This window comes from Castor canadensis, chromosome 13, assembly GCF_047511655.1.
Source record: "Castor canadensis chromosome 13, mCasCan1.hap1v2, whole genome shotgun sequence".
In the NCBI taxonomy this organism is placed as follows: Eukaryota; Metazoa; Chordata; class Mammalia; order Rodentia; family Castoridae; genus Castor; species Castor canadensis.
This window is the reverse complement of record NC_133398.1, coordinates 106,476,875-106,499,845: the sequence shown is the minus strand read 5'-3', so window position 1 is coordinate 106,499,845 and position 22,971 is coordinate 106,476,875. Positions and strand designations below refer to the sequence as shown.

At 42.6% G+C, this 22,971-nt stretch overlaps 1 pseudogene; it reads right to left on the bottom strand.

Moving 5' to 3' along the window:
* Positions 1–8,806: 8,806 nt before the first annotated feature.
* Positions 8,807–9,749, bottom strand: LOC109675957 (casein kinase I pseudogene; annotated as a pseudogene).
* Between the last annotated feature and the right edge of the window lie 13,222 nt (positions 9,750–22,971).

Genomic DNA, 22,971 nt, shown 5'->3' with positions numbered 1-22,971 from the left:
CTTCAATTTTCTGATGAATCTAAGAATAGCTCTTGACTTTCAGTTTCTTTCTGTGAGGTTAACGGTGGTGGCTCTGAAGCTTCTTACATTCAGGATTTGGAACCAGAGGACTTCTTTGTCACTGTGGGAGGATGGTTTTGATGGATATAGAATTCATAGTTTTCAGTCTTTAAATTTCAGTACTTTGAATGCATCATCTCACTATCTTCTGGCTGCTATGATTTCTGACAATAAAATAGCTGTTAGCTTCTTTCAGGATCCCCTGTGTAGGATGAGTCAGTTCTCTCTGCTGCCTTCAAGGGTTTTTTTCTTGTTGGCTTATAGCATCTTGTGTTAGCATTGCAGTGTATTCTACTTGGATCTTCTTCTTCCCTATGTAGATGCATGGCTTTCAGCAAATTTGGGAAAATTTCAGCCATTATTTCTTTCAATATTTTTTCTCTTTTTCTTCTCATTGTGGAAATTCTAGTATGTTTATGTTAGTATGCTTGATAGTGTCTCAGATGGATCTGAGGTTTTGTTAATTTTTCATTTTTTTTTTTTTTTTGGATGTGAAAAATAATGCCTTTATTAGTGTACAAACCTGAAAAATGTGAGCCAGACAGTTACATTTAGCGACTTGATGGTACAAATATCAGCTACAAGTGTCATGTGAGGCCAAAACCTTCCACGAAGAACATAAGCCTTCTTTCCAAGCCTCCATCTGAACCACCACTGAGTTCATTTGGTTGTAATGGTATCATCACACTGCAATCACTCAGCAAACAAAATAAATAAGCCCTAACATTCTAGTCAAGACTTTTCTTAAGGAAGGGAAAAGAGACATGGATACCTTGCCTTAGACTCTCAGGGTAGTTTTTTCCCCAAAGTGCACAGTGGTAGAGGGAAATGGCATGTCTAAGACAGCATGGCAATGATTTCACTCTGGCCAAGGTCCTGAAGAGTTCAGAATGTGCAGAGCAGCTATTGCCATCCTCACCCCATGTGTAACTCACAAAGAATTTCACCCACTGGTTATCTGCAAGTATTAAGTTCTAGTTCAGACACATGAATCCCTGAGGCTCTCCACTATGGATATACTAAATAAAACCACATTCTGTTCAGGTCCCAGGCTGATTCCAAGAAGGGACTTTCTGCTGCTAAATAAGGTTGGATCTTGGGCTGCAAGCTTTCTCACATTTACTACCATAATGGGGGCTGTGTGTGGTGTGGTACTTCTCAAAAAGGAGATTCATGTTGTGCAAATAGTTTCATCTTTTGCTGCATGCATAAGGCCATTCTCAAGTGTGAACCCTTTCATGTGTACTGAGGAGAGTTCTTTGGCTAAATCACACGCCACAACAACCAGAATCACAGGTTTTACCTCCATGTGAATTATCTGGTGATGAACAATGCTTAGTTTGGGCACAAAGAATTTCCCACCTACTTCACTCTCAGAAGGCCTTTCTCTAGAGTGGATTTTCTGGTGTACAGTGATGTCAACACTTTGCCTCAATGATGTGCCACATTCTATACATTCATAAGGCCTTTCTCTAGGGTGGGCTCTCTAGTATACAGTAAGCACTTTCTTAAATGATTTCCCAAATTCTCTGCATTCACAAAACTCTTATCTACTGTGGAATCTTTGGTGCAGAGCAAGTGAGCAGGCATCAAGAAATAATTTCTCTCACTTGCTATGACTATAGATTTTTTTTTTGTAGTTCAGATTCTCAGGCTATAAAAGCTGTATTTTTATGGTCAGGGACTTTTCTTCATTTAAACAACAAATAGGCTGGTAGAGTGGCTCAAATGGTAAAGCTCCTGCCTAGCAAGCATGAAGCCCTGAGTTCAAATCCCAGTGCCGCCAAAAAGAGACAGGAAACCAAAAATGGAGGCAGGTAGGGAGTAAGAGAGGGAGGGAAGGAAAGCAGGGAAGAAGATGAGGGACTGGGAATGTCACTCAGTGTAGAGCACTTATCTAACATGCATGTGGCCCTGAGTTTGATCCCCATCATGGAAAAGGGAGGGAAGGAAGGAGGGTGGGCTATGGCGTGGCTTAAGGGGTAGCATGCCTGTTCAGCGAGAACAAGGCCCTGAATTCAAACCACCAAAAAGAAAAGGAAAGAAGGAAGGAACAAAGGAATGAAGGAAGGAATGAAGGAAGGAAGGAAAGAATTCATAGTATCTTTGCAAAGGGCAATGGCAGCTAATACTAATGTGACTCACCATTGGGAATAACCAGAAGCAACAGGTCTAAAATAGCTTGGGAGTCCTAGTGAAGGTTGTTACAATTCAACAATTTCCTGGACACTAGACATTCAAATCTCTTCTCAGCTGAGGTCCTGTCCACACCCCTCTTTCAGGGTTTCCTTCAGTTTAATGTTTCTCACGCTGGGGAAGTACATTATGTACAGTTGGAGCAACCAGGTCTTATAAACTATGGGACACATGTCACTGGAATAAGTCTACTAGGTAGACTGATCTGAAATTGAAGTCTTTAAGTATGACAGCCCTTCCAGAGAAAAACTGTGCTCAGAGGATACTTCCATATACTCTATTCAATGCCCACAGATAATATCACAGAAATGATGGTGAAATGCATATAGATTATGGTAGTAGTGGGGCCAAGGCCCACCAAAAGAAAGGTCCATAGGATTTTTTTGTTCTGAAGTTGGGGATTGAACCCAGGGAACTACACATGGTAGACATGCAGTTCACCATTGAACTACACCCCGACATGCAGGATGTGATCAGGATGTGGATGCTGGGTAAATTTGCAGAAGGGTTGTTTCACAAAATTGGGCCTCTAAAGTCAGTAGAATCTGGAACAACTTTTTCCATGGTGAAATGTGTCATCCAGCTGAGCACTGTTTGGCCTCTCACCATTAGAAATGACCTGAGGCTTCAGAAGTTCAAAAAGAGCTGGGAAATCCTTCCAAAGGTCATTACAATTGAACCATTTCCCTGACACAAAAAATTCACAGTGCTTCTCAAATGAAGTCCTGTCCATGACGCACTTCACAGGATTCTCTGCAGTGTGATCCTTCTGGGCTAGACTTGCGCATGCTTCATACATGTACAGCTTCTGCACAAGTGTAGCAGCCATGTGCAAAATGTCTTTCAAGACAAGGGCACAGATGTCACAGAGGTGAATCTTCTGGGTGGCTGGACCTGCCTTTAAAGTCATCAAGTGTGATACCTCTTCCAGACAAACAGTGTGCATCCATGACTCCTTATCACCTACTCTATGTGCACAACCTATGGAGGTTACAAGTGCAAAGTTCTCCAGCATCACATGGAGGTATAGGTGCCTCTGAGCTGCATTAAGGGACTCCCATTCCTCCTGAGGGAAGGAAATGGCCACATCCTCAAAGGTCACACAGGCCTGATGCAGGTTGCTCGGCTTGGAAGGCGCCATGGTATAACGCCGCTGCAGCTGGGACCGAGCAAGGCCGTCACCACAGGTGTCCCTCGGACCAGCCGCTGTGCGCTGGGGGCAACCCAGCGGGACTTTGATCCTGATTCCACGTTCTTCCAGTCAGGAGAGCCACGCAGCGCCAAAATCAGACAGTAGGAGAACATCCTCATTTTTTTCTTTATGCCACCGGATTAGATATTCTTGTCTTATCTCAAGTTCATTGATTCTTTCTTCTGCCAGCTAAAATCTGCACTTGAGTCTCTCTAATAAATTTGTCAATTCAGTTATTGTACTTTTCAGCTTCACAATTTTAGCTAACTTAAAAAATAATTTATATTTCTATTGATAGTCTCTATGTCATGCGATATTCTAATACTATCCTTTAGTACTTTGGAGGGTAATTCCTCTCTGTCCTTGAGCGTATTTTAAAGTTGATTTAAAGTCTTTGTCTAGAAGTCCAACATCTGGACTTTTCCAGGAGTTCCTGTTGCCCATCCCTGCATGCAAGCCATACCTTTTTGTTTCTTTGCATGCTTCAGAGGTTCAGAATTTTTTTTGGAAGTTAGACATTTTGTACATACAACATGGAGATTCTGGATTCTTCATCTTCTCTAGGTTTTGTTGTCATTTCTTGTAATAGTATTAGTTTATTTGTTTAGTGGCTTTTCTGAACTAACTTTGTGAAGTCTGGGTTTGATTTCTTATGTGGTCATTGCAATGTCTTAAATAATTAGGAGCAAAACATCTCCTGATCTTTGCTGAAGGACTGTGTGTGTGTGTGTGTGTGTTGGCACATATTCAGTGCTTAAATACACAGTTTGCAAGTCTGACTTAGCCTTCACTTTCTCTTTTCATAGAGCTTAAGGTCAGCCCTAAGTGAAGGATTATGACATATGACATATTCAGATCTTTTGAGCATGTGGCTAGGCATCCATGAACACTCATTGGCTTTCTAGTTCTTCAGAAATATGTGGTAGCTTTTTAAAGTCCTTTCTCCACAAAGCTTCTTGTTCTTACTTATTGCTTCATGCATCAGTGACTAAAATATTTGCCTGTAAAGTTTTTTTTTTTTTTTTGACAAATGACTGTCAGGTAGAAACTCTAGCACTGGGTCAGGATTTATTTTACAGTTACGTTGAGTAAATCCAAGCCTTTTATTTTATTTTCTAATTAAAATTTTTTTATGGTGGGCCCAGGGTTTGAACTCAAGGTCTCATGCTTACAAAGAAGATGCTGTACCACTTGAGCCACACTTCCAATCCATTTTTCTCTGGCTATTTTGGAGATGGGGTCTTGAGAGCTATTTGCTTGGGCTGGCCTTGAACCGGGATCCTTTCCATCTCAGTCTCTCAAGTAGCTAAGATTACAGGTGTGAGCCACTGGTGCCTGGATTTGTTTTTGTTTTTTTGAGACATACTCTTCCTATGTAGCCAGGACTCCCAGTCCTCCTTCCTCCTTCAACCTCTAAAGTGTTGAATTATATGCCTGTGCCATCGAGCCCAGCTTCTTCTTCTTCTTTTTTTAATGCTGGGGATGGACCCCAGGGCCTATGCCATGTAGGCAAACCTATCACTGAGCTACATCGCCAGCCCAATCTAAGCCTTTTGAGTATGCCTGCTATTGCAACCACCAGCCAGATTAAATAATAGTTGTTCTTTGCAAGTAAGGTCTGTTCCAACCCCTCTGGTACTTGCATCAGGAGTGCAGTTTGCTATCTTCAGAGCACTGATCAGCTGGCTCATAGGCGAGGGCATAGGGAGGTTAGAATGCCACAGTGCTCACTATTCTTACTGAGATTCAAGTTTTCTTTTTGACCAAGCATTCCACAGGTCATGGCTAGATTTTGGGTAGTTTTCAGAGTTCTGGAGAAGCTGATTCTGTCTTTTTCATTGCTTTTATGGAGGGTGGGATTTTGGAGATCTTTATTCAAACATTTGCTTGTCATTACTCAGGAGTGAGTTTCTCAAGAGCACATAGGTCTTCTGTGTGGGAAAAAAGAGTCTTGTGTTTTATTTACGTATATGATGAGAAGACTATGAGTTTTTGTTCATTTTTTTACATAAATGAATGCATTAGTCAGTGGGAACTGAAAACGGAGAGCAGATATAAACTACTGCTTGTAAAGCTTGGCTCTACAAGAAGTAGACATGTGATTCTAGAGCCTATGTAAGTTTGAAGGAGTCTTAAATTGAATATGTTCATAACATGAGGGAAAGAAGTGCCTGAAGAAGAAGGCTTAGCAACTTTTATTTTATACATGTCTACGTGCACCATCTTTATTCCTTTCTTTTAATTGCTTAAACTTTTTTTTTTTTGGTGGTACTAGGGTTTGAACTCAGGGCCTCACGCTTGCTAGGCAGGCACTCTACCACTTGAGCCACTCTGCTAGCCCTACTATTTTTGTTCTTAACAGTGGTGTGATATTGCTGACTGCAACTGAGCCCGGGGTTCATTTCAAAGCGGGGAGGAGGGGTTTCCCCTTCATGCTTGTTTCCTTAGTTATCTCTATCTTAGTGTATGGGTAAATACGCTTTTTAAATGCCTTTGTGAGATAGGATTGACATACCATAAAATTCATTTTAGGTATGTAATTTAATGATGTTTAGTGTATTTATAGATTGCTTGCTGCCACAACCCAACTTTAGAACATTTCCATTGCCTCATGCCCATTTGCAGTCACTCCCCATTACCCCTTTCTTCTTGTTCCTGGAAGCTCTTAATCTACTTTCCATGTATACAGTTTAGGTTTTGAGCCAGTGAGGGAGCTCAAGTGCACTGGATGTTGCTTTCTGGTTAGAGCCACAGATGCCACTTTCTACCTTGGGTACTTCTGCCATTAGCCAAGGTAGCTTGAAAACATCAGTTGATCCTTCTCAGCAAGGATCTCTAGTAGAACAACACTCCAGTCCCTGAAAATCCCCACTATACACAATAGCTTAGCTTTCTCTTCTTGGTCTAGGATGGTACCAGGTAGCTAGCATGCTTAGCAAAATGAGAAAATACTGAAATCTTGTCAATAGGCTAATCTCCTATGGAACACTGGCTGAGAAAGCTTTGGGAACAAAATCAACTCTTCTGAATCACTTATTTAGTCAACAGATAATTACTTCCTTCTCTATGCCAGGGTTCTCAGTGTTGGGTACTATAGAAGGATAAGGATGCAGGATTCTAACCTGGGGAGGCCAACACATGGGTTGCTAATGACAGATTTACATATGACATTATCAGAGAGGAAAAGAAAGATTTACCAGGTAGCAGAAAGGACTTTTTTTGTTCTCAGAAGTCTCACAAAGAAGACAGCATAGCAACCCGAGAGCATTAAGCTGATTGGTGGCTGTCAGGCAGGCATTTCCCTAAGTCTTTATCTTCTGGGGCACAACATGAAATTTGTTTTCTCCCTAGTGCACATTTTTTTTGGGAGGAGGACTGGAGTTTGAACTCAGGGCTTTGTGCTTGCAAAGCAGGTGCATGTACTACTTAAGCCACTTCTCCAGTCCATTTGGCTTTGGTGATTTTGGAAATGGGGGTCTTGAGAACTATTTGTTGATCCTGGCCTTGAATCGTGATCCTCCAGATTTCAGCCTTCCAAGTAGCTAGGATTACAGGCATGAGCCACCAGCACCTGGCTCCCAGCACACATTTTTATGGGAGCCAAAGATCAGCACTGTAGATATTGATCCTGGTCAGGAAGCCAGCTTCCAGATAATGACAATGATCCTTAGCAAGCCACTGGAAACGCTAATTCATTTAACACCCAAGTTAGGAATAATTATGAGAATAAAATTACATAATATGAAGTAATCTCAAGCACATGTGAAATTACATCCAAAATGCCACAATGCATTAAGTAAACATACTGGCTTTTCCTTAGTCATTTGCTTTTCTTCTTCCCTCCCTCCCTCCCTTCTTTCCTTCTCTCCTTCTTTCCTCTCTTTCTTTCTTTTTCCAGTGCTTTAGATCACACCCAGGGCATTGCAATGCTAGGCAAGTGCTTTACCACTGAGCTATATCCCTAGCCCTTGAGTTTTTGAGACAGGGTCTATTTGCCCAGGCTGGCCTCAAACTCACAATCCTCCTGCCTCAGCCTCCTGAGTGCTGGGATTATAGGTGTACACTACTGCATCTAGTTGTTTTTTTTTTCAGACAAATGTTCTTTTAATTTAGACTGACATGCTATAAATGAATAAATTACACTATTTAAGAATTACTGTAAGTTTTCCTTTCTTTTGGATCAGTGAAACAGTGCACAATTAACACTGAGAGGAAGCGCGCACACACAGGTAACCTTATAGAAGCAGGTTGGATGGGGAGAGAGTCAACACTCACTTCAACTTCACAGGGTATGACACTCTCAGAGGACAAGAGTCGACTACTTACAGTCATTTCACAAGTATTTTAAAGAAAAATATTTTGTAGTTAAACCCTTTAATGCTTTCATTCTTATTCAAAATCAGTCCAGCTGCTAGTCAGTGGTAGCAGGATTTACCATGCCAAGTTCTGGCAGCTGCAGTACTAGGTATTGTGCCTGCAAGTCATTAAAAAAAAACCAAACAAACAAACAAACAAAAAAAAACAAAGTGAAAGAATGCCTTTTCCCTTCAGAACAAAAGAAAAATTTAAAAATGAGAATTTATACACTAAATTTTCATCAACTTGCAAACGAATATCATGTAACAAATGGCTTAAAGTAGTCTATCAAAAAACTGGGGAGATTTTTATTTCATAGTGAGTCAGCAAGGCATTTTGTTGTGTTGTTTAAAAAGAATCATTTCCTTACAGAAACAGTTTTTAGTTTTTAATGAACTTGTAAACAAAAAAGCTCCCATTTCAAAATAAAAACAAAATCCCAGCTCATATAGATGTTTACAGTGATTACATTTATCTAAGCAACATACATACATGTTCAGTTGTAGATGTTAACTAAATTTATGTGACAAATATTTTTTTTTAATACCAAGAACATTATAGAGTTAATGCAGAGTCCTAAGAATAATCTAGTAGTCACTAAGTTTTTCTTAAGTCTTCACTTTAGATGCTGTTATTTCTAGCACAGGTAAGCAGGCAGAGTCTTTCATATGCTCAAACACTGGAATCTTTGGTTGCTACCATATCAGCTGGCTTGCAAACAAGAAGCCAGCCATTTAAAGAATGTTTTAAGTGAACAACTTGCAAACCCTAGGGATGGAAAAACCCTAAGGATGCAAAATTGTGAGCATTTACAACCATCACAACTGAGGCTGAAGACTGTTCATGCCGTTCTTCTGAAATGTGATCTCAAAAGCAGTATAGTTCAAAATAAAAGGCTTTAACAAAAGATTGGCATATGCACAATTTCTCCACCAATTTGCGTGTGTCAACCATTTACTTAACTTTTCCACTTGAAAAAAATGCAATAGAAAACAGGACACCATGTTTCACTATCTCAGTTAATATTCACAATTACAGCGGCTACAACTCAGGATACAGCATCACCAATGCTGTCCAGAGCCAGTTTATACTGAAATCAAGTTCTTTACACCAAGTAAATGGTTGTCCACAACCACTGGCTAGTGTACATATGAACTAAAATTTCTAGACTTGGGGAGAAACAAATGCTGCTCCGATCATCTGCTCTGCTTCTTCTGTTCCTCAATTCATGCTTAGAAACCTGTGGGGGTTTGGGCCTGTTGACCCTGCCCAGTGGAAGAGGCTGCCTGTTGTACTGCTTTCTGCTTTAACATCGTCCAATCAAATGTGTAGTCATATTGGTGGTTCAGGGTCCTGAAAAGGATGCGGAATAGCTGCCTCAGATACATGTAATCCGGGGCTTCCTCACAGCGTAGCCCACAATAGCTTAAGTACATGGCCAAATCTGCAGGAAACCCTTTACATAAAACTTCAATAGGAGCGGACATCTTCTTTTCACTAATCTTTTCATATTTTTGTCTCTTCGTTGCAGCCTTTAGTCCTTGCCATGGCAGGCTGGTTCTATTAAAATACATCAAAACATACCCTAATGATTCCATGTCGTCTCTGCGACTCTGCTCAGTACCAAGGTGTGCATTGATGCTAGCGTCCCGCGCAGTGCCAGTGAGGTTTTTATCTTCTCTGTATGGTATGTGTTGCCTTGTCCTGTTGTCTCTGTACTTTTTTGGCCAAACCAAAATCAATAAGGAATAACTCATTACAGTGACGCCCAATACCCATTAGGAAGTTATCTGGCTTAATGTCTCTGTGTATGAAATTCTTCGTATGCACATATTCAATTCTACTGATCATCTATCTGGTCAGCTGGCATAAGCACAGTTTTCATTGCGAACCTTCTTGAACAGAAGTGGAAGAGATCTTCAAGGCTGGGTCCCAGAAGACCCATGACTAGCACGTTATAGTCTTTTTCCGGACCGTACCACAGTATGTGGGGATGCCAACCCCACCTTGAAGGATCTTACAGAGTTTGCTCTCGTATAGCAACTGGGGATGCCTGGCCTTCTGAGATTCTAGCTTCACTGCCACTTCCTCGCCGTTGGTGATGTTAATCGCCAGGAAAATGTCCCCGAAAGAGCCAGACCCGATCTTCCGCACCAGTTTGTGTTTTCCTCTGACAATGAATTGGGCCTTGGAGCGGCTGCTGCTCGCTGCTGAGCCCCGACGCCGCGCCGCTAAGCGGGGGCGACAGCAGGCGGAGTCCGGCGCTACAGGGCCCGGAATGGGCCAAGGGCACCGGGTCACGGCGGGGCTGTCAGGCTTCTTTTTCCCCAGGCCGCAGTTCGAGGCTCGGCCACTTGTTTCTGGGCGGCCATCGCCGTCTCGCTTTCGCGGCGATGTCGCGGCCTGGAAAAGGGGCGCAGGGAAGTGAGGGTGGCGACACCGCTGTCACCACTGCCACCACTGCCACCACTGCCACTACTGCCACCTCCGGCCCGGAGGGACCCCTGTCACTCCGGCTCCAGCCAACACCTGCATCTAGTTCTGTCATTTGTTCTTTTTTCATTTTTTTCCCTAAGTTCTCACTGGGTAATTGTTGGCTGGCTCATATAGTTAAGAAAAATTTAGGGGAGCGAACTTAAAAAATTGAAAAAATTCTGTGAAATATTTATGCATATGAAATGATTTAAAAAATGGATATAATTTAATTTCAGTGGCCTATCAGTCATTCTTTGTTCTTCCTCCATGGGCAGCTTTGTTCTGGATTCTTGTCACCTCTTCTGTCATGGAGAAGCAAAGGGCACCACCTAGCTGAGTTCAGAGTCCAGGTCCAGGCTCAGCTGCAATTACCTGGTGACTTTGGCAAGACAAAGATCTCTTTTGCTTTGTTTTTCTCATTTGAAAAACAGGGATGATAAAAATTCCTCTGCTGCTGTCCCAGGTTTTTCCCATGAAAATCAACTGAACTAATCAATTAGGACGAAGGACAATTCCTCAGGAACATTGCTTAAAATTTGCGTATTCATATTCTATCTCTTCCTGGGCCACAAAAGATGATGATTTCCTCATGGTGCACAGCCTCCAGGGTGGCCTCCAGTGATACCACAACCTGGGACTCATGCCCTCAGCATATGGTACCTTCCACACAGAACAATCTCTCTTTCTCCTCACTTGTTCTGGGGGAAGCCGGCTACCACCTCCCCTACTAGAAGCCTGCACCATGAGGAGCAGAGGCTTCCTGCCCGCGGTCCTGGGAGTAATCTTGACCACATGGCTCTTCCTGGCTTGCAGATCTTCAGGTCCAGTCAGGCCTTCACATGACTCAGCACTGGCCCACACTGGACTGGAACCTCACAGGAGCTCCTGAGCCAGAAAGGCCAGCTAAGTCACTCCAGGATTCCTGACTGCCTGTAGATTTGTGGGTTAATAAGTGTTTGTTACGTTCAGCTGCTAAGTTTTATTATGCAATAATACATAGAGAATGCATTCCCCAACGACAAAACTGTATGTTTTTTCCCACGGGATCCTTTCAGCGTTGGTCACATGGAAGGTGCTTAATTCAACAAATATTTGAAAAACAAAAGTGAAAGCGAAAGAAAGGGACAGGAAAGTAGAATGTATACACATCCTTTATCCCCAGAAGAGTCGGCTGTCTGCCCTGCACAGATGGCCAGATGGCACCATAGAGGATTTTCCCTCAACTTCTATGGCTTAGCATAACAACTGTATATTCAGGTGTGACAATCAGAGCCACTTTTTCAAACGAGCTCTGCCTTCTTCCTGTCTTTCTCTGAAATCAGTTTATTGTGGTATAACTGAAACACAAAAACCATGCCTACTTAATGCATAGACCTTGAATCTGGAGATAAGCAAATACCCACAAAACCATTAGTCTGCTTCTCTTTGTGGATGCAGTTCCATTTGTGACACTGATTACTGCTATCTTTCAGAGTGACAACCACAGCAGCCCACATGGGAGAAAGCATGACAATCTCACGGTGAGGAAGAGGGGTGATGGGTCTGTCTTTGTAACCCTGTCCATGACTTCCTGTCTGGTGGGCATCTTGCAGGAGACCCTGCCCTAGTGTGTCTACCATATGCATTCCAGGAATCCAACCTCATGTGGTAGAGGGAGGGAGCAGGCTAAGACAATTGTCTCTGGGTCTGGTGTTGGAGCTTGTAATCCACAGGAGGGCAACTGAAGGAAGATGGATATAAAATGGGTAAAATAAGAAGCTGGAACCCACAGGTACAAGGGGGAGTGCATGAAAACAGACCAAAACTCAGGTCCATTCTTGTTGCTACTGATCTTGGTGGTGTATGTGGCCTACAAAATCAGGCCTTCGACCACACATCTCTGACTCAGAAAGTCAAAGAAATTGAAGGAGTATCCCAGGTAAGGAGCAGAAGCAGGAGGCCTGGCGCTCATGGAGGCAGTACAGAACAAGGACAAGAACCTCTCTGTGACTCTGACCAGAAGCACATAAGGAAATTGTGGAGAATGTAGTTCAGCTTAGCCAAGCAGAAAGTTTACAAAGCCTCAAATAGATGATATCAGAGGCCAAAATAAAATGAGAGCATAAAGTTTTGTGTTCATTTGTTTGTTTCTGCGGTGTTGGGATGCAATCCAGGGCCTTGTATATGCTAGACAAGCACTCTACCACTTAGCCATACCCCCAGCCCAATTTTTAAAAATTTATTTTTATTTTTTTTTTGTTGGGACTGGGGTTTGAACTCAGGGCTTCATGTTTGCAAAGCAGGTGCTCTACTGCTTGAATCACACTTCCAATCCATTTTGCTCTGATTATTTTGGAGATGAGGGATCTCATGAACTATTTGCCCTGGCTGGCCTTGAACTGTGATCTTCCCAATCTCAGCCTCCCAGTATGTAGGATTACAGACATGAGACACCCATGCCTGGCAATTTATTTGTTTTAATTGTCCTAGAAGAGCAATAGTCAAATTTATTTTTAAAAATGACAGAAGAACCCAAAGAGCTTCTGTTTATGTCGATTATAACTATTAATAATTATCATTTCAAAAATTAAAATTAAACTAAGAATATTAATTTATTAATTTATTTAAAAATAAGAATAACAAGCCATTAAATGTTAATATAAATGTTATGTTTTATAAAAATGACTATGTCTTCCAAAGTAAAAAATATTTAGAACAATGACATTGTTTTACATTTTTTTAGAAATACCTTTGGTGTTTACTTCAGGATAGGACAGCTGGATTGTCACATCTGGTTCTGTACTCCGTTCATCGTGATGAACTACTACTCATCGTGTAGTCTCTGGAAAGTTCCATCAGTGACTCATAGGAGGATGAGAGAAGAGGGAAACAGGGTTATCACGAAAATAGTTTTGACTTCATGAACCCTTTAGAAAGATCTTTGGAAACCCTCCTGTCTCCCTGAATCACACTTTGAGAACCACTGTGCTGGAGAAAAATGCTTTGTTTTCTAATTTTGGTGATGCACTGGGGAAAAAGTATAATTTTGAAGTAGTAGTTCTACACTTCTGAGAGAAAACACCACAAAACCTATGGCTTTCCCCAGGGGAAGACTAGGCAACATGTCGATGGCTCTGTCATTTGAGTAATGCAGGTATTTCTCCACCCCAAATTTCATAACAATATTCTACTTCATTTTCCTTCTGCAGATACAAATAGTAAGAGATGTAAAAAGAAATTAGAAGGAAAGAGGGCTAGAGAGAGAACAGAGACTGGAGGAAGGAGGAGAGAAGGAATGTCGCTGGGCAGGCTCTTGTCTTTCGAGGTACGGTGCCCATTTGCGGTAACAGGGGCATGCTCTGAGCTGACGTGGATGGACTTAGGAGATCTCACTGGGCTCTGGGACCTGATCCCATGAATTTTTTGAAGTAGCACCTCATGGTCTAAGAACTTCTGGTGGGAGACGTGGGCTCACTGTGAATATTTGCACATTTTCAATGCCCTGGTCCATCCCAGGCATGTGTGCTAGGAGGATGTAAAATCAAATTATTGAACCATGTGTCTATTGTTGAGGTTTTTGTGTAGCTCAAAATATTTTTACACTTTTTTCAAGCAGCATGTTTTTTAAATTTAAATTTTTTTTTATTACTGATTTTTTTGGGGGTGGTACTGAGGTTTGACCTCAGGTCCTTGTGCTTGCTACCAACCTGAGCCACACCCGCAGCCCTAATTTTTATTTTTTTTAGTGTTGGGGATTAAACACAGGGCTTTGCTCTTGCTATGCACGCATTTACCACTGAGTTTCATCCTTAGCCAGTATTTCTCTTTAAATTGATTGCAAGGCAAAACTCTTTCTCCTAAAAAATACGAATGTATCCATTAAGAAGCTAACTAGTACTCAGCTAACACAGTCCTCAGTTTATGATGCTTTGACTTAGCCATTTTTTAACTGTGTGGTGGTGTAAAAATGATATGCATTCAATAGACACCATATTGCAAAGTTTTGAATTTTATTTTCTCCCAGGCTGACGACTTGTAGTACAATCCTCCCTTGTGATCTGGGCGGTACCAGAAAGTAGCTGGCAGCTCCTAGTCAGCCATGTGACCCTTGAGGGGAAACCGTTGATGCTCTGCAGTGTGCTATGTGACTAGTGTTTTTTAAAAATTGTATTTTCACCTCTTATTGTGTCTACAAAATGCTCGTCTTTGTGTTCTGTACCCATACAACCATTCTGTTTTTCATGTTTCATATACTCGCTATAGTTGGGTCGCCCGCCCTTTAGGGGAATTGTAGACCCCCGCCTCTTCCTCCTTTTTCCTTCACTTTGCAGCCATGAGGTGAGTGGTTTTGCTTTGCCACATGTTCTCACTATGATGTGGTTGCCACCGGCCCAGAGTATTGGGGCCAACTGACAGTGGACTGAAACCTCTAAACCTGTGAGCCAAAATAAACCTTTTTTAAAAATAAATTGATTTATCTCAGGTATTTTTTATAGTGATATATTAAAACATTAAATGAGATCGTCAATACTTTATAATAAAATAGGCTTTGTGTGAGATGATTTTGCCCAACTGTAGGCTAATGTCAGCATTCTCAGCTTGATCGAGGCTAAGTTATAGGTTAGGTGTGTTAAATGCATTTTTGACTTATGGTATTTTCAACTTATGATGAGTTTGTCAGGACAGAATCACTTTGTCAGTCAAGGCACATATGTAATATAAATTCTTACAATATACTCTTTATAAATCAAAGCTTTCATTTGGAGTCAGAGTCCTCTAAAAAATCAATTTTTTTTTTCCCACTGAGCCCTGGTCCCTGGCCCAGTTTTTGGAAATATTTTGGAAAAGTACCAGCTTGTGATGCCAACTGTGCAGACGTGATTTGGACATTGCCACTCTTTTTGTGATCATTAGCCCCTAATCGAACCTTCGTGGAATGAAGATGAAGACAATGTCACAATCAGTACTTTCCTTAAAATAAGCTTTTTCAAGGCAGCATCATTTTCATTAAAATTAAAATTATGAACACTTTTTATATTATGACTTTCCTGCTTTTAAGGGTTGCATATTTATTGTACCAAAATTAGATAATATATTTAAAAATCACTTGTAAGCCTACCACCACTCGGTATCACATTTAATAACCCTATTATGCATGCATTTATATGTGTGTGTATACAACACACACACACACACACACACACACACACACACACTCATATATAAATCTGACTTTTAAATCAAATTGAGTAGCAAATCAAAGTCCTTTACTTTTTGTGGTGCTGCAGATGGAGCCCAGGGTCTTGAGCTGGCGAGGCAAGTACTCCACCACTGAGCTACAACCACAACCTCCCATTTCAAAGTCCTGATGACTCTAGGGCACCCATTTTGAGCGTATTGAGGAGCTGAAATCTCCCTTGCTTGAGAAGGGGACCTGGTCTGTGTCCCTGCGTGGTGACCTGAGCTAAGGAGTAACTTAAATTGCTTCTGTGCACCGGCCTGTGAGAGTGTGCCTGCAGGGAGGAGTAATGGAGTTAAGAGACACAGTGGACATCAACCCAATGTGTCAGCAGGGCACAGGGTGAGGTGGCTTGGGGACATGGATGCTGCTAAATTTCAACCAGGAGGAGAGACCTTGCCCACTTGGCTGCTGGTTAGAGGCACAGAGGGCTGGCCCTCAGCCTCAGGAAGGTGGGGTTTTGAGAGCATGGTTGGGTACAAAGGAGGGGAAGTCAGAGAAGAAGAAGCCTCAGTGTCTCTCCCTTTGCATGTTCTCCCTGATAGCAATGCTGAAGAAGTGCTCAGGAAGCCAGTAGGAAGAAGGGAAGAGAAAAGAAGGAAGAGAAACAGCAAGTAAGTGACTGAGAACGTGTGCGTGTCTGTGGTAGTGAGTGTGGTGTGTGCGTGTTTGTGAGATTGTATGGTGTGTGATGTGCTTGAGTACGTGTGTGGTGTAAATGTGTGTGTGTGAGGTATAGAGGGCATGTGTGGTCTGTCATACGTGTGTGGTGTGGTATGTGTGGTGGATGTATGTGAATGTGGTATGAGTATGTGTGTGATGCATATGTGGTGTGTGTTATGCGTGTTTGTATATGTGTGTGATGTGTGGGGTATGAGTGTGTGGTGTACGTGTGAGTGTGTGGTATGTGGTATCTATGTGTGATGTGTGTTGTGTGTGGTATGAGTGTGTATGCGGTGTGTGTGTGTGTGTGTGTGTGTGTGTGTGTGTATTGTATGGTTGCCCTGTCTGGGTCAGATGTTCTTCTGCGTGCCCTACAGCCCCCATCAGGGTCTCTGGTCTTGGTCCTGCCCTTCCCAGCTTCATGATTTTGAATAAGTCATTTTGCTTCAGGAGGGGGGTGGTCCCTGAAGCAAAGAGAAAAGAATATTAAGCATGTGCCCCGTAGCCCCTTCCCCACCATCACCCTGTGTCACACACTGGTTGTGTGTGTGTGTGAATTTTCTCTGAGGTGCTGAAGAGCAGGTGGCATTCATGGTGTCCTCTTGCCTCGGTGCTTTATTGTGTATGTCCTTAACGCATGGATATTCTCCCTTACAACACATAGTGTACTTACCAAAAATTATACAATCCTATAATTTAATCTCCACCTCTTATTCCAGATTTCCCAGCTGTTCCAGTCGTGCCCTTTTCTGACCCAGGATCCCATGCTGTACTTCATGGCCATGTTCCTTGGCCTCCTCTGACCTGGGACGGTTCTTTCATGTACTTGGGAAGAGCAGTGTTCAGTTATTTTGTGCATATCCCTCAACACGGGCTTTCCTCATGTTCAGACGCTTAGATGCACTCATGTGTCTTTGGCAGGGGCACCACAGAAGAGGCTCTGTTGTCTGGTCATGACACCCATTCGTTCTATTGCTGGCGATGGCGCGGGGATTACCTGGTGCGGGCTGTGTCTGACAGGTTTCTCCACTGTAAAGCTACTGTTCCCCTCTTTGTGTAATAAAAATCTTAGAGATGATACATCAGATAGGCTGCTCTAATATCTGCGCTCACCATGCTTTGGTTCATTAATTTTAGCACCCTGTGTTGATTCTTGCCTGAACCAGTCATGCCCTGGATGGGTCAATGTCAAGGGGTGATTTTTTCTTCCATCACTCTGTCTGCACATGAGTTAGTTTTCTCTGCTAAGCCTTTCCTCGTATCTGTGTGGGCACATGGATTCCTTGTTTATGCCATGGGTCATCTTTTTTTTTTTTTTTTTTTGGTGGGACTGGGGTTTGAACTCAGGGCTTTGTACTTGCAAAGCAGATGCTCTGCAGGTTGAGCCATGCCTCCAGTTCATTTTACTCTGGTTATTTTGAAGAAGGGGTCTTGTGAACTATTTGCCTGGGTTGGCCTGGAACTGAGATTCTCCTGGTCTCCGCTGCCCAAGTAGCTAGGATGACAGGGGTGAGCCACCGGAGCCCAGCGTGGATCATCATTCTTTACCATTATTACTGAGTTGTTCAAATCATTCCAAATGTGACCAGTGAGCACCTTTTCCATTGGGCCCTGGATCCTTTTGGTGTGTCCTCATCTTCTTTTGAATACTTCTGGAGCTTCATGGTTCTAGGTTCATTGTGCTCCTATCCCGTCCTACCTCTCACCTGGGAATGTACGGATGAGGAGCCTCTGGCTGTCATTGGCCACCCCCAATTGTCATGGGCAGGCTTCCCACAGTCATCTCTCTCTCTCAGGAACCTTCCCTCTCAGGCTCCCTATCCACCAGCCCCTTCATCTTCACTCGGGCTGACGGTACAACAATGTGCTCAGCACCTCCACTCAGATCTAACACTCACTCAATGAACACCTGTCCACGTTAAAGACCAATTGTGCACCCCCAAATCCATAGGTTGAAGTTGCAATTCCCAGTGCCTCAGAATAGGACTGTGTTTGGAGACAAGGCCTTTAAAGATCCACTGAAGGTAAAATGAGGCCATATGAGTGGAGCCTAGTCCAACCTGGTTGGCATGCTTAAAAGAAGAGGACATTAGGACGCAGACACACAGAAGGTGACCACTGTGTGGGGACACAAGGAGAAGACACCATTTACAAGCCAAAGAGAGAGAAACCAACTCTGCTGACTCCTTGATGTTATTCTAGCCTTCCGCATGGAAGGGAAAATACATTTCTGTTGTTACAGCCACTGGGCTGTGGTACTTATTGTGACTGCCTGAGTGACGAGAACAATCTTTAACAGGACGGACCTCCCAGGCTGCTTCTCCTCTTGGTGCAGTTCCCATGGGGAGACCATCTGTCCAGTTGTGTCTGTCCCCAGCATTATGGTTCTTTTTTTTTTTTTTTTGAATTCCATATCAATTTAATACATCATGAAGCATTTTTCCTCTTTTGCTTTTTTTATTACTGTTTATTATTTGTACGAAGGGGTTTTGCCTTAGCACTTCAGACGTTCATATACACTTGGATCAGATTAACCCCCACTACTGCTCTCTTTTCCCTGTCCCCCCTTCCCTTAGTTTTCAACAGCTTGCAGTGGGCTTTCTTATGTGTCTTCATTCAGAGACACAATGTATTTTGAGTTATTCACTTCCCCACCATCTGTCTCCCTCTTTCCTCTCCCCTGGTTCTTCCAAACTGTCCCACAATTAAAATCACGTTTAACCACCCCCACACACACCTACACACCCACACATCATATTTTAGGCCTAAATTAATCAGATGAGAGAAAACACATGACCTTTTATCCTTCTGAAACTGGCTTATTTTATTTCACAAGTTGATCTCCAGTTTTTATTCATTTTCCTGCAAATGATGTAATTTCATTCTTCTTATGACCAACTAGTACTCCATTGTGTATATATATATATATATATATATATATATACACACACGCATATATTTAATGTGTGTATTTAATATTAAATTTTATATTCATATAAAATATTAATGTGATCTGTATTTATATTGATTGCACACATATGTACATATATATGTGTGTGTATAAAGGAAAAGTCCTTACTAATTTTTTGTCATTTGAAAGTCCCATTTGTATAGGAAAAACAGAATAAAAATGCTTAATTCTTTCTCTCTATCTGCCAGTTTTCAAAATAGTGAGTTGATTTCTTAGCATCTGCTAAATGTGATAAAGGAGTTGTTTTTGTATTATTATGAACTAATGGAATAAACCTATTTCATTTATTTTAAACTGTTGCAGTTATTCTTATCATGTTCACATTTTCCCATTGTTGGTGGCTTCCGATGCTCATTTGGCATTATTCTAGTAAGCCTATGGAAGGCTTCTCACTTTCTCTAATAAGATGTGTCAGGAGCAGAGTGGGGTGGTGCACACCTGTAATCTCAGCACTTGGGAGGCTAAGGCAGGAGGAATACAAGTCTGAGGCCAGTGTGGGCTCTGTAGGGAGACCCTGTCTCAAAATAACAACAACAATCACCACCACCACCACCACAACCTCCAGCCCCTGAAAAACAAGCAGCGGTTCCAGGCTCATCCTGTGCACTTCTGGCTCAGGCCTTGAGCTGATCATTTATTTCAGTCAGTGGTCTTTTTGGAAAATGTTAATTAGAGACAGTTTAGGTGCTAGGGGTGTGCACTGCTACTGTGTTGATTTATTTTTTTAGCAGTACTGGGGTTAGAACTCAGGACCTTACATTTGAGCCACTCTACCATTTGAGCCACTCTGCCAGTCCTGTTTTTGTGTTGGTTTTTTTCTAGATAGGGTCTCATGAACTATTTGCCCAGGGCTGGTTTTCAACTGCCATCCTCCTGATCTCTGCCTTCTGAGTAGCTAGGATTACAGGCGTGAGCCACTGGTGCCCAGTTTCTGTCTCTTATTTTTAAGGGTAGTAAACTAAATATAGTATGGAACTTGCTACTTAAACCATATTAAGTGTACAATTATTGGTATTGATTTCATTCACAACATCAAAATAACTGTCACCATCATCTAGTTCTAAATATTTCATCATCCCAAGAAAAAACTCTGCACCCAGTAAGCAATTGTTTCCTATTCTCCCATCCTCCAGTCCTGGTAACCATAAATTGATTGTCTGTTTTTATAAATTCGCCTACAATAGATACTCCATGTAAGTGGGATGATACAGTATTTGTCCTTTTACATCTGGCTTATTTCACTTGCTGTAATGTTTTCAAGGTTACAGTGGCATCTGTTGAGGGCCACTCGTTTCCACGGTGGCTGTGGTGTACAATGCTGCAGTGAACTTGGCTTACAGTGATGTGGCCGAGCCCTGCCTTCAGATGGCTCAGGTGCATACCTAGCAGGAGAATGTCTGTGTGCTAGGGGAAATTCTGTTTAGCTTCCAGGAGAACCAGCAGATGGTTCCCCGGTGTCACCAGCGGTGTGCAAGGGTTCCAATTTCTCCGCTTCCTCCTTGACATTTGTCATTTTCCTTAGCCACTCTAATAGGTGCGCGTGGTACCACCTGTGGTACCACAGGCGTTAATGATGTAGGCTGTGTGTTCACGTGGTACTGGTCACTCGTGTGCCTTCTTTGCCGTAGTATTGCTCAAGTCCCTTGAGAATTTTTAGATTGGGCTTCTAGTCTTTTTGTTGCTGAGCTATAGGAGTTCCCAACCGGATTTCAAATGATCCAATTTCTTTGTAAGAAATTGTTAAAAGCATTTTATTAGTATATATTACTTGTAGGAGGTTTCACTGTGACATTTCCATGTGTGCTTGCAGTGTACCTTAGATAGGTTCATCCCCACCACCCTTCTCCCCACCGCCTTACTTAGAATGACTGCAACAGGTTTCATTGTTCTGTCTTCATACATGTGCATATATCGACCATATGCACATATGAATATGTGCATATGAATATGGTACATCGACCATATTCAACTTCCTTCATCCTCTCCATTCACCTCCCCATCCCACGAGTCCCCACCTTCTATCAGGACCTGTTTCACATTCTTGTCCTTCATTTTTAAAAATGTGTATTCATTTTTCAAGGGTTTCCACCATGGTATTTCACCTGTGACCATTGTGTACTTGGATCAGAGTAACCCCCTTTGTGACTCTACTTCACCCGTTTCCTCTTGCCCTATATTATTCAAAGGTGTTTAGTGAGTGTGTTATTCCCTCTTCCCATGCAGATGCCACGTCTTTCATTATTGTTCACTCTATCATTCCCTTTTCTTCCCCCAGTCCTCTCAAATGCTCCCACCATTGCAAACACGTTCTGTGTATATACGATCATGCATCTGTATATATGATCATATCCATCAGGCACTTTATGGTTTGCTTTTTTGTCTTCTTTAAGATTGCAAGGCCAGTAGGCTAGAGGCCTGGCTCAAGTAATAGAGTGCCTGCTTAGCAAGCACGAAGCTCTGAGTTCTAAGAAAAAAAATTATAAGGCTGGGCACAGTGGTTCACATCTGTAATACCAGCACTCAGGAAGTGGAGGCAGGAAGGTCATGAATTTGAGGGCAGCTACATAGTGGGCTATGTAGTGAGACCCTGTCTCAAAAAAAATAGATTGTAAAATGAGACTTCGTTGATGTAGCAAATGAAGAAAATTACAGGGAGGGAGGAGGAATAAAGGAGAATGTTAGAGGGGTGAATGTAATCAAGATGTGTTATAAGTACCTATGTAAATGCCACAGTGTTAACACCACAAGTGTTAATTTAAAGATTCTGTGATTTATGTGAGTTTCTCTCGTGTAGGGGAACTGGCACCCAGAGGGCTGATAATGCTGTCTAATCAAGACAGTTGCTGTAGGAAGGCGAAGTGTGTGAAGTGGCCGAAGTGTCCTTGAGATGGCAGCCTGCTACCAGATAAAGAATGTGAAGCCCTCTGGGTACTTTTGGCTCAAGAGATGTGCTCACTGTAGATATGGTGTGACAAACAGAAACTGAATGAAAGCAAAGCAAACGATGGGGCAGAAGAGCAGAGCAGAGGAGAGAGGAAAGAAAGACGGCAAGCAGAGGAGAGGGAGGGAGTTAGGGAAAGGCGCAGGATGGCAAGAAGAACTGCTCTTTGCAAAAGAGAAGAGGGCAGGGAGGCACCGCCCGACATGCTGCCGGAAAGCTGCAATGGAACCTCCAAAACCTTACAACACAGGTCCCATTTTCAAAATAGGTAAGTGTTAAGAGGTCAGAACAGCAGAAGACAATCTCAGATCTGGGTACCAATGCAATGGCCTCATTTAAGGGGAGGCAACCATACTCCTTTGTCACCAAGGCAAGCGATGCTGCCATTGGAAGTCGATGTAAGTCATGCTGGGGATTCTCCCATCGTGGATGCGAGGCTTCACGTACGTTTGACCACAGGGAATTAGAGCTGTACTGAAGGTCAACCCAGTTTATGTAACTGGAGAAGTTCACTGGTAAATCACTGTGGCTCTCAGGTCCCCACACAGATTAAGTTAGTACAAAATGTGGTGAGAAGCTATGTTCCACGGGCAAGAGAAATACCCTTGCTTTCCTACTGCTTTGCAGGCTTAGATTCTGGGTCTCTGCTTTCTGTAGGTCTTGAGGAGGTCAGAATTCTCATGAGTGACATTTCCTGGGTTCTTGCTTGCACCTGCCCAGTGCAGAACTCTCAGCAGGTGGTTGATTGTGCTCAAAGACTGTGCTCTTACTTCTGTCTCCTGTGGTCATTGAGCTTGGCCATCTGAGGAGCCCTTTGAAGGTGCAGCCACACCTCCCAGGAGGAAATCCGACTCTCAGCACCAGCTGCACTCCCATTTGTTCCTGACAAATGGGAGCCC